Here is a 12,277-nt window from a genome sequence, read left to right as displayed (position 1 = left end):
ACATATATACAAAAAAGACAGTGTTTTGTTCTTTTTTTTTTCAAGAAGTAATGCAGAAAGCCCAGTAATATAGGAGAACATCTTAAGAGAAACAAAACTTAACTGGAATAACAATATAGTCTCAACATTATTGAACAATTTGCTTCAAGTCTCCTTTCTACTCAAAATATAATTGCAGTAACAATGATGGTAAACAAAATGTAAAGAGACATAGCATTAATTTGATTATTTTCACTGTCTTTAGGGATATTAATATTTGTAGTACCCACAGTGTTTTTTGGAAATTAGTGTTTACATTATTAGTAACATGAAACAAGTCTCACAAAGTATTTTGAAATTATGACAACATATTCTTCACTGGTGTGTTGGTTTGCTTCAGACTAATTCTCCAGCTGAGAAGAGATAGAAATACCAGATAAAACATACATATTTCAAGATATCAGAGATATAGCAAAGAAAAAAGAATCTGAAGGGCCAAGACCCTGGAGAGAGGGCAGCCCCAAATGGTGAGCCCAACAGTTGGTGCTGTCGTTCCCTTTGAACATTCGCTAATTAAAAATCTCACTGAGAAGCAGAGAATTTGAGCAGAATTTTGATCAAACAGTCTCTAAAAACAGGGAGTAAAAGTTAGGCTGACCATGGCAGAGGAGAGACTGGAAAACACCCTGGACTTTTAGTTAGGAGTCTAAAGAGATACAACTCAGCTATAAAAGTAAATAAATAGAGTAGCTCTCAAAAAGAAAAAAATCCTGAAATTTAGTTTTGTATCAACTCTAGTCCCCAGCTCCATTAAGATAATCTATTTCTACCCTTATTGCATACCCAAAACAAAAGTAAATCATCTTGTACAATAGCATTATTTGAGCCCCAAATAAGTTGTATAATTTTTAAGCAAAATGTTCAGCATTCAATATAAAGCAACCTCTTATACCAAACAAAACACCTAAGTAGACATAAACCCAAAAGGAATCCAGCGATTGGAGTATCAAGAGTGGACTTTAACTGTACTTGGCTTCAGGTTTTACAAGAAGGCTGAAGACTGCAGCGTGAACATAGGAAGCAAAAGAAAGCAAGGAAATTTGTGATCATGAAGCAGATTCTTGGCTTCTCAGGTACGAGGCTAAAAGAAAAATATAGATTACACTCTAAAAACAAAGTCAATAAGAGAAAATTTCCCCCATCAATCTTTATGTTTATGTTACTAACATAACACAAGAGTGTCCACATACATCCAGATTGATGCAAATTTATCAACTTTTCATTAAAGCCAATCCAGACATAGTACAAAGATAGACTGTACTTTATGTATATTCCCTGTATTATTAATTGTGTGATGGTAAAATTCAGAAGTTAAACAGAATTTCAGATAGCTCTAAGGACTGTCAAGAATCATTGAATCTTTAAGTGATGGATTTTTTGAATGATGATCATGTGTAAATGAAACTTTGCAGGTGACTACTTGGAACAGAATAATAAACAAAATTTCATATGTAGCCACTTTTGATGAAGAATGTTTAAAGAATTCAGCAGGTCCTGTCATGTACATTTCTAACTATGATGATAGCGTCAAGGGATGCCTGATGCTTATGGAGACTGTTATGGACTTAAGAGTTAGTTATCTGCTTTCCTCATTTGACTGTGTATGAGGCCATTGTATTAATAAGAATTACAATTCTAGGAAACTACTTCCCCTGGTGAAGTGGTCTAATTGAATGGGGATAAGTAATTCAACATTTATATAATGTTTTAAATATATTTTGTCTCATTTTAAAACATAATGGATTTAATGGTATTATATCAATTCAGCAAATGGTAAAGGTGATAATTATATTTAAGAAACTAAATGAAAAGATGGAGAATTTTAGAAACAGTAAGAAAAAAGTAAATTAAAAATGTGGAAATAAAAAGTGCCATCACCAAAAGTAAGATATGCATTCATGGGCAACAGAAGATTATAACAGTTGAAAAGAAATTAATGAAATGAGAAATGAATCAGAAGAAAGTATACAGACCAAAGCTTGAGGAGGCAAGGATAGAAAATACAGAGGCAGAGGAGAGACAGTGGAAAGTTCTAACACACATGTATTTGAAGTTCCGCAAGGAATGGAGAGGAGAATATGGCAGATGCTAGAGCTGAAGAGATAATGGCTGAGAGTATTTCAGAACTGACGGAAACCATTTAACCAGGATTTAACAGATGCTCTAGTCTAAAGCTTACTCCTTGGAAGAAAAGTTATGACCAACCTAGATAGCATATTCAAAAGCAGAGACGAGACTGCCGACTAAGGTCCGTCTAGTCAAGGCTATGGGTTTTCCTGTGGTCATGTATGGATGTGAGAGTTGGACTGTGAAGAAGGCTGAGTGCTGAAGAATTGATGCTTTTGAACTGTGGTGTTGGAGAAGACTCTTGAGAGTCCCTTGGACTACAAGGAGATCCAACCAGTCCATTCTGAAGGAGATCAGCCCTGGGTGTTCTTTTGGAAGGAATGATGCTAAAGCTGAAACTCCAGTACTTTGGCCACCTCATGCGAAGAGTTGACTCATTGGAAAAGACTCTGATGCTGGGAGGGATTGGGGGCAGGAGGAGAAGGGACAACCGAGGATGAGATGGCTGGATGGCATCACGGACTCGATGGACGTGAGTCTGAGTGAACTCCCGGAGTTGGTGATGGACAGGGAGGCCTGGCGTGCTGCGATTCAGGGAGTCACAAAGAGTCAGACACGACTGAGCGACTGAACTGAACTGAACTGAAAGCAAGATAAATACAAAGAAATTTTCATTTGGTCATATCATAGTGAAACGTATGAAAAATAGAGAAAATTTTGAGATTGGCTAGATAGAAAAGGCAGGTTACTTTTAAGGAAGCAACAATAAGCCTAGAGGATGAACTCTTAAGAGAAACAAGAGAAACTAGAAAGCAATGGAATAGTGTCTTTAAGTGCTAAAGAAATAACAGTAAAAAGGATGGGATACATATTCCATATGAAGACTAACAAAAACAAAGTTAATGTATGTGTACCAAGATATGAGGGACATAGAAAAACTGAGCAATTACTTCAGATTGAGGTATACTGATGAACACAGTGTAATACAACATTTAATCCTGGATAGGATCCTGGATGAGATAGGAAAGATATGTTGTTGGGACAACAAATTTGAATAGGGTGTGTGGATTTTCATGTTGATGTGTGGCAAAACCAATACAATATTGTAAAGTAAAATAATAATAATAATAATAATAATAAGAGAGGAAAAAAAATAAAAACTCAAAAAAAAAAGAATAGTGTATCAATCTGATTTTCAAATTGAAAGAGCTGTTCTGATCATGGTTTATGAGAATCTCAGGGAGGGTAACAGTAGAGTTTTTAGAAGGGATGGGGAATAATTGCAGAAAAAAGAATATATCTCTATCTATCTATCTATCTATCTATCTATCTATGGAAAGAAATAGAAGCAAAATTTAACAACTGAGGAATTTGTGTGAATGGAGCTGAGGGAATTCTTTGTACTGTTTTGAAGCTTTTCTTTAGATTTGAAACTTTCAAAATAATAATTAAAAATATGTATGTATAATTATGGGTGAGAAAGGAAGCCAAGATATGAGAGAAAATATAAGCAAGTGAAAGTGTTAGCGGCTCAGTTGTGTCTGACGCTTTGCGACCCCATGGACTCTACCCCACCAGGTTACTGTCTATGGAATTCTTCAGGCAAGAATATCAAAGTGGGTTGCCAATCTGCAATGTACAATAAAATATCCACTACCCATATGTAACTGCTGAGCACTTGAAATGTGGTTAGTCCAAATTGAGATGTATGTAAGGATAAAATGCACACTAGATTTTAAAAGCTTAGAATGAAAACAAAGTGTACAAACTATGATTTAAGTGTTATATTGGTTACATGTTGAAATGATAATAGTTAGATATATTTGGTTAAATAAACATATATTTAAGTTAACTTCATATTCTACTTTTTGCTCTTTTAAATGTAACTGTTAGAAAATTTAAACATTGTTTGAATTATATTTCCATTGGATAATGCTGATCTCTAGAAATAAAAGCACTTACAGATCAATAAGGAAAAACAACCTATTTCTTTTAATTGGTAAAATGCTTGAATGCACACTATAGACAAAAAGAATATCCAAATGACTAGTAAACATATTAAAAACTGCTCAATATCAACAGTCAAAAAGGAAATGCAAATTAAAACCACAGTGACATACCCACCTGATGGCTAAAATTTTAAAGATGGAGAAGAGTGCTAAGGATGTGAAATAGCTAAAAACCTTTAATACACTTTTAGTATAAGTGTACATTGATACATTCACTTTGAAAAATGGGTAGTATTTACTGAAGCTGGACATAGACATCTCTGTGATCTAATAATTTCTACTCCTTATATGTTCTCAGCAGAAATGCATACAGTTGTGTTCCAAAGACATTACAAGAACATTAAAAAGCAATATTACCAGTAATACTCCCCAAACTAGAACAACTGAGTCCATTAACATTAGAATGGGAAAATATGTTGTGCTATACTCATGTAAATTAACACGATACAGGAATGAAAATGAATAAAATCCTGCACACTTAATAATGTAGATTAATCTCACCGAGTTGAATGAAATAATTCAGACATGAATATTTACACACTGTATGAGCAAATTTACACGATGTTCAAAAATAGGCAAAGCTAATCTATATGTTAGAAGTCAGGATAGCTTTGTAAAAGAGAGTGGAAGGAATAACTAACAGGGAACTTGAGGAACACTTGGAGTGAAAGCAATGTTCCATTTCTTTTTAAATTGAGGTATAGTAGATTTATAATATTATATTGAATGCTTAATGTGTACAACATAGATTCAAAGTTTTATTGATTATACACTATTTATAGCTATTATAAAATATTGACTGGATTCCCTGTGCCGTATGACATATATTTGTATCTTATTTATTTTATACATAGTAATTTGTATCTCCCAATCCCCTACCCCTATTTTACCCCACCCTCTTCCCTCTCCCCACTAGTAACCACTAGTTTGTTCTCTGTATCTCAGTCTTTCTTTTTTTGTTATTTCATTATTTTATGTTTTAGATTCCACATCTAAGTGATGTCATATAGTATTTGTCTTTCTCTATCTGACTTATTTCACTTAATATAATACCCCATCATCTCCATCCATGTTGTTGCAAATAGCAACATTTTGTTATTTTTCATGGCTGCTTAGTATTTCTTCCATACCTTGGCTATTATAAATAATGCTGCTATGTACATTGGGGTGCATGTGTCTTTTCAAATTAGTGTTTTTGTTTTCTTTGACTGTATACCCAGAAGTGGACTTGCTGGATCATATGGCAGCAAGTGACTAACCTAAAATTAGCATTTAATAAATATTAATGTATTTCAACCTACCACCCCCATGCCAGGGCTATATCTAACGCCAAGGGTACCTTTGTGCAAATTTTTTAATGGTGCCCTTTCATCTGGATGGGTGTCACCCCTAGTCAAGGTTCATGACTTGTAGAGTGGAGCACTGACCCCATCCCCACTGGGATCAAGGTTCCTACCCCATGGCTTTCCAATTAGACTCCAATACTGAAGGAATGAATTTACATATATGTGCTAGAGTTCAAGAATATGATTACCATGATCAAAGTCCCAAAGGAATGGCTGGGTGATCTGTAGCATAATGCTGTTTTCCTTCAAGTTCCTGGATAGGACAGATGGCATGAGCTTTGAAAATCTCCGAGAAGCTCTGGACCATAACTCTTCCTTATAGGGACTTTCAAAAACCCTGGCTCTCTCATGTATTGATTCCATTAGTGACAAATTTTATAAGTGGACTTTAACCAAGACTTTGGACAGTGTAACTCAGACTGGCTGCTAAGCAACAGCCCCACCCTTGAAGTCACCTCTTCAAGTCATTGTGACAGTGCTTTCTACAAGGCAACACTATGGTGTAGAGGAAGCCAGAAAGGCCCAATTTTGAAAATAAACTCTGCCATTTATTATAACTTCATCATCTTGGACAAGTTTTCCCTCAATTTCTTTACCTGTAACACCAGGACAATATTCACCATGCAGGAGATAACCTATATAAAGTACCCAGTCCAGTGCTTGGCTTACTTAACTTGTTTACCATCTCCCTTCCTGCCCTCATTGATTTATTCATTCAACAGGTACTTACTAAACTCTTATAATATGCTCTAGGCATTGGGAATATAGCCATGATCAGAGGCTCACAGAAGTTAATCCTCATTGACCTTAATTCTAGCAGGGCAGGCAATAAAAATGATAAACACATAAAATGCATGTGATATCAGGTATTGACAGGAAAAACAGAGGAAGAAGGAAAAGGGAGTTTCTTGGCCAGGAATGGTGAAAGGTAGCTTTGAGGAAAGGCCTACAGGAAGTGAGGTAGAAAGTCAAATGGAAATCTCAGGAAAGAATATTTCAGCTTGTGCAAAAACCCTGAAGGAGTAACAAGCCTGGACTATTGGAGAAACAGCACAGATGTCAACATAGTTGAAGTAGAGGGAATAAGAAGAATCAAAGGAGGTGAGATTAGAGTGGTCATGCGTGCTGAGTTCTGCCTGTCCTCTTCTTGCACATATTAGGTATACAGTAAACATTAATTTGAATGACTAATAGGTAAATGTAGCACAAAAATAGGGGGCAAACCAATTTTTTAGGTTGCCATGATTTTTGCATTCTAGAAATGGTGACAGGATTAATCTTTGCAGGAAAATAGTGGTGGAAAAAGCATTAGTCTAGGAAACCACTTTGATCTAGCCAGTAGCCATTGTACTGTTCAAAAATGCTTTTCCTCAAATTCAGCAGTATTTTTCATGCTTTTCATGAAAGAGGTCAGTTTTCATTCCAAACCTAAAGAAAGGCAATGCCAAAAAATGTTCAAACTACTACACAATTGCACTCATCTCACACACTGGCAAAGTAATTCTCAAAATTCTCCAAGCGAAGCTTCAATAGTATGTGAACTGTGAACTTCCAGGTGTTCAAGCTGGATTTAGAAAAGGCAGAGGAACCAGAGATCAAATTGCCAGCATTCATTGGATCATCAAAAAAGTGAGAGAATTCCAGAAGAACATCTACTTCTGCTTTATTGATTACCCTAAAGCCTTTGACTGTGTAGATCACAACAAACAGTGGAAAATTCTTAAAAAGATGGGAATACCAGACCACCTTACCTGCCTCCTCAGAAATCCGTATGCAGGCCAAGAGGCAACAGTTAGAACCAGACATGGAACAACAGACGAGTTCCAAATTGGGAAAGGAGTCCCTCAAGGATGTATATTGTCACCTTGCTTATTTAACTTATATGCAGGATGCATCATGCAAAATGCTGGGCTGGATGAAGCATAAGCTGGAATCAAGATTGCTGGGAGAAATATCAACAACCTCAGATATGCAGATGACACCGCCCTTATGACAGAAAGTGAAGAGGAATGAAAGAGCCTCTTGATGAAAGTGAAAGAGGAGAGTGAAAAAGCTGGCTTAAAACTCAACATTCAAAAAATGAAGATCATGGCTTCCAGTCCCATCACTTCATGGAAAACAGATGGGGAAGTAATGGAAACAGTGACAGGCTTTATTTTCTTGCACTCCAAAATCACGGCAGATGGTGCCTGCAGCCATGAAATTAAAAGACGCTTGCTCCTTGGAAGGAAAGCTATAATCAACCTAGACTGCACATTAAAAAGTAGAGACATTACTTTGCTGACAAAGGTCCATAGAGTCAAAGCTATGGTCTTTCCTGTAGTCATGTATGGATGTGAGAGTTAGACTTTAAAGAAAGCTGAGCACTGACGAATTGATGTTTTAGAACTGTGGTGTTGGAGAAGACTCTTGAGAGTCCCTTGGACTGCAAGGAGATCAAACCAGTCAATCCTAAAGGAAATCAGTCCTGAATATTCATTGGAAGGACTGATGCTGAAGCTGAAAGTCCAATACTCTAGCCACCTGATGCGAAGAGCTGACGCATTGGGAAAAACCCTGATGCTGGGAAAGATTGAAGGCAGGAGGAGAAGGGGATGACAGAGGATGAGACAGTGGGATGGCATCACTGACTCAATGGACATGAGCTTGAGCCAGCTTGGGGAGTTGGTGATGGACAGGGAAGCCTAGCGTGCTGCAGTTCATGGGGTCACAAAGAGTCAGACATGACTGAGCAACTAAACTGAACTGAGCTGCATGCTCTTCACCAAGTCTAGTGCTCCACCTCTTCACATCCCCTCCTCAGTATTATAGGAAACTCCTTGCCAAAAGACCTCCCCAAATTCCTGTGTTCTCTTTTGCTGTTGAGTTGCTAAGTTGTGTCTGATTCTTTGGAGGCCCAAGGAGTGCATGCTCTTCTGTCCTCCACTATCTCCCAGAGTTTGCTCAACTTCATGTCCATTGAGTTAGTGATGCTATCTAACCATCTCATCCTCTGCTGCCTCTTTCTCCTTTTGCCTTCAGTCTTTAGCATCAGGGTCTTTTCCAACGAGTCAGCTCTTCTCATCAGGTGGAGAATGTATTGGAGACTCAGCTTCAGCATCAGTCCTTCCAATGAATATTCAGAGTTGATTTCCTTTAGAATTGATTGATTTGATTTCCTTGCAGTCCAAGTGGCTCACAAGAGTCTTCTCCAACACACCACACTTTGAAAGCATCAGTTCCTCTGCACGCAGCCTTCTTTGTGGTCCATCTCTCACATCTGTACATGACTACTGGAAAAACCATCGCTTTGACTATACAGACAAAGTGATGTCTCTGCTTTTGAATATGCTGTCTAGGTTTATCATAGCTTTCCTTCCCAGGAGGAAGCATCTTTTAATTTCATGGCTGTAGTCACCATCTAAAGTGATTTTGGAGCCCAAGAAAAGAAAATCTGTGACTATGTCCACTTTTTCCCTTTTTATTTGCCATTACATGATGGGACTGGATGCCATGATCTTAGTGTTTTGAATGTTGAGTTTTAAGTCATCTGTTTCACTCTCCTCTTTCAGTATCATCAAGAGGCTCTTCACTTTCTGCCATTAGCATGGTATCATCTGCATATCTGAGGTTGTTGATATTTTTCCTGGCAATCTTGATTTCAGCTTGTGATTCATCCAGTCCAGCATTTTGCATGATGTACTCTGCGTATAAGTTAAATAAGCAGAGTGACAATGCCTAGCCTTTTCGTACTCCTCTCAGAATTTTGAACCAGTCTGTTATTCCATATCAGGTTCTATTTTACTCCAGGCTTTATCATTCTTTGGCTGGAAATGTAATTACATTAATAATTCAATTTTACTGGCTCTTGCCTTTACCTGCTCATTGAGGACACTAGTCCCTCATATCAATGTCTTCAATCCCCATGGTATGTCATGCAGATATTCAGCTAAGATCATCATGAGTGCTGGTTTTCCACGTTCTATAATCCTATCTCAGCTCCATTTAGATCATGATATAACCTTCAAATTACTTTACAGTTCACTTACAATAAAATCCAAACTTTTAACCAAGTTTCAACACCTCGCATGATCTGACCCTTCCCTAGTTGTTCCCTGGCAACACTGGTCTCCTTCTTCTTCTTCTTTTTTTTTTTTTACTGAAGTGACATTGGTTTATAACATTACGTAAGTTTCATGTGTATGACTTTATTGTTTGACATCTGTGTATACTTCTGCATCCCCCCCACCAAAAGTCTTGTTTCCATTCATCATCTCACACTTGACCCTTTCTACCCATTTTTTCCTCCCTTTTCTGCTCTTCCCTTCTGGTAGCCACCAATTTGCTCTCTGTGTGTATGTGTTTTGATGTTTATATCCGTGATGAGTGAAATCATACATTTGTCTTTCTCCATCTTATTTATTTCACATGGAATGATATCTTTAGGTTTCATTCATATTGTCACAAATGGCAAGATTTCATTTTTGCTGAATGGCTGAGTACAATTTCACTGCATACACATACCATACCTTCTTTATCTGTTCATCTGTCAGTGGTCACTCAGATTGTTTCCACATCTTGGCTATTGTAAATAGTGCTGCAGTGAACATATGGGTGCATGTATCTTTTCAAATTATGTTTTCATATTCTTCAGATAACTACCTCAAAGCAGAACAGCTGAGTCTCCCAGAGGCAGCATATAATTGGATCTTGTTTTTAATACATCCAGCCACTCTGTGTCTTAATTGGTGAACTTAATTCACTTGTACTAAAGGTAATCACTGCCAAGTGAGGGCTTAGTACTGCCATTTAATCTTTTGCTTACTGGTTGCTCTGTATCTCCGTTGTTTCTTTTCCTGTGTGTTTCTGTCTGCCATTTTAGTTTGATAGTTTTCTATGATGTTTCTCTCAGTTTCCTCTTTCTTTACATTTTGTTTCTCTGCTCTAGTTTTATGGTTATTATGAGGTTTGTACAAAACATAGCATAGTTTTATACAAGGTAAAATAGTCCTTTTTCTGCTATTAGCAACTTATTTGCCTGTATGGATTCTGTCCTTTTCCTCTTCCCCTCTTATGCTTTTGTTGTCTCAAATTAACCCTTTTTAAGTTGTGAGTTCATTACCAAATTAAAGTAGGTATAGTAATTTTACTGCTTTTTCCCTTTAAATTAACCCTTTTTAAGTTGTGAGTTCATTACCAAATTAAAGTAAGTATAGTAATTTTACTGCTTTTCCCCTTTAACTTTTACTCTATAACTGTTTAACAATCTGTTCTGAAGTTGAAATTTTCTGATTCCATTTACCGCTTTACTCAAAGTTTTGAATTCTTTTGCCTTTTTGTTTGAGTTAGAAGAGCTGTTTTCAACATCTCTTGTAAGGCAGGTGTAGCGATGATGAACTGGACTGTCTCATATCACCATGATTTTGATGTCATCCCTGATCCTTTTTCTAACATTCATCTCCATTTACACCTGAAGGACTTTGTACTTGGTGCATCTCTGTCCGAAATGCACTTTTCCCAGATCTCAAAACAATTGGTTCTCCTGTAACATCAAGGCTCATCTCATATGGGATCTCTCCAGAGAGGCCTTCCTGGACTGCTCAGACTAAAGTTGGCTCTTCCCTTGGTCACTTTTTATTACTGTTTCATTTTCCTCTTTTTTATTTTTATTTTTTGACTAATTTATTGCTTAAGATTCCTATCAGCAAGGTGTAATCCCCATAAAGGTGAGCTCTTTATCTTGTTTACCACTGTGTCTTTAGTACCTAGAACATTATCTGGTACATAATAATAAAGAATCGTTGTAGACTGATAAATGAATACTCATTACCAGAAAGCTGCAGGCACCTCATCATTAACACCAGTACTGCCTTATGCCTTGAGAACACTGAGGTCTGTGTCAAAGGAAGCAGTGAAACATAATAGTTAGGACTGTGACTTCTTTTGAATCTGGCTCTGCAATTAATGAGAACTGAGATGTTGGGTGGGTTATTCAGTTTTGGATTAATGTTACCTTGTCTTCCTCACTAAGTTGTTGGGAGAATTAAATAATAAAATACATGTAAAACACTTAGAACAGAGTTTGACTTTCGGCAAGTATGCCAGAAAATAGGAACCATTATATTCTTATTTTACTAGTTCAGTTCAGTTGCTCAGTCGTGTCCGACTCTTTGTGACCCCATGAATCACAGCACGCCAGGCCTCCCTGTCCATCACCAACTCCGGGAGTTCACTCAGACTCACGTCCATCAAATCAGTGATGCCATCCAGCCATCTTATCCTCTGTCATCCCCTTTTCCTCCTGCCCTCAATCCCTCCCAGGATCAGAGAGATTCCAACAAGTCAGCTCTTCGCATGAGGTGGCCAAAGTACTGGAGTTTCAGCTTTAGCACCATTCCTTCCAAAGAACACCCAGGGCTGATCTCCTTTAGATTGGACTGATTGGATCTCCTTGCAGTCCAAGGGACTCTCAAGAGTCTTCTCCAACACCACAGTTCAAACGCATCAATTCTTCAGTGCTCAGCTTTCTTTATAGTCCAACTCTCACATCCATACATGACTACTGGAAAAACCATAGCCTTGACTAGATGGACCTTTGTTGGCAAAGTAAAGTCTCTGCTTTTTAATATGCTGTCTAGGTTGGTCATAACTTTCCTTCCAAGGAGTAAGATTCTTTTAATTTCATGGCTGCAATCATCATCTGCAGTGATTTTGGAGCCCCCCAAAATAAAGTCTGACACTGTTTCTACTGTTTCCCCATCTATTTCCCATGAAGTGATGGGACCAGATGCCATGATCTCAGTTTACTGAATGCTGAGCTTTACGCCAACTTTTTCA

The sequence above is a fragment of the Ovis aries genome, chromosome 1, assembly GCF_016772045.2.
Source record: "Ovis aries strain OAR_USU_Benz2616 breed Rambouillet chromosome 1, ARS-UI_Ramb_v3.0, whole genome shotgun sequence".
NCBI lineage: Eukaryota > Metazoa > Chordata > Mammalia > Artiodactyla > Bovidae > Ovis > Ovis aries.
This window is presented reverse-complemented; position numbering follows the sequence as displayed.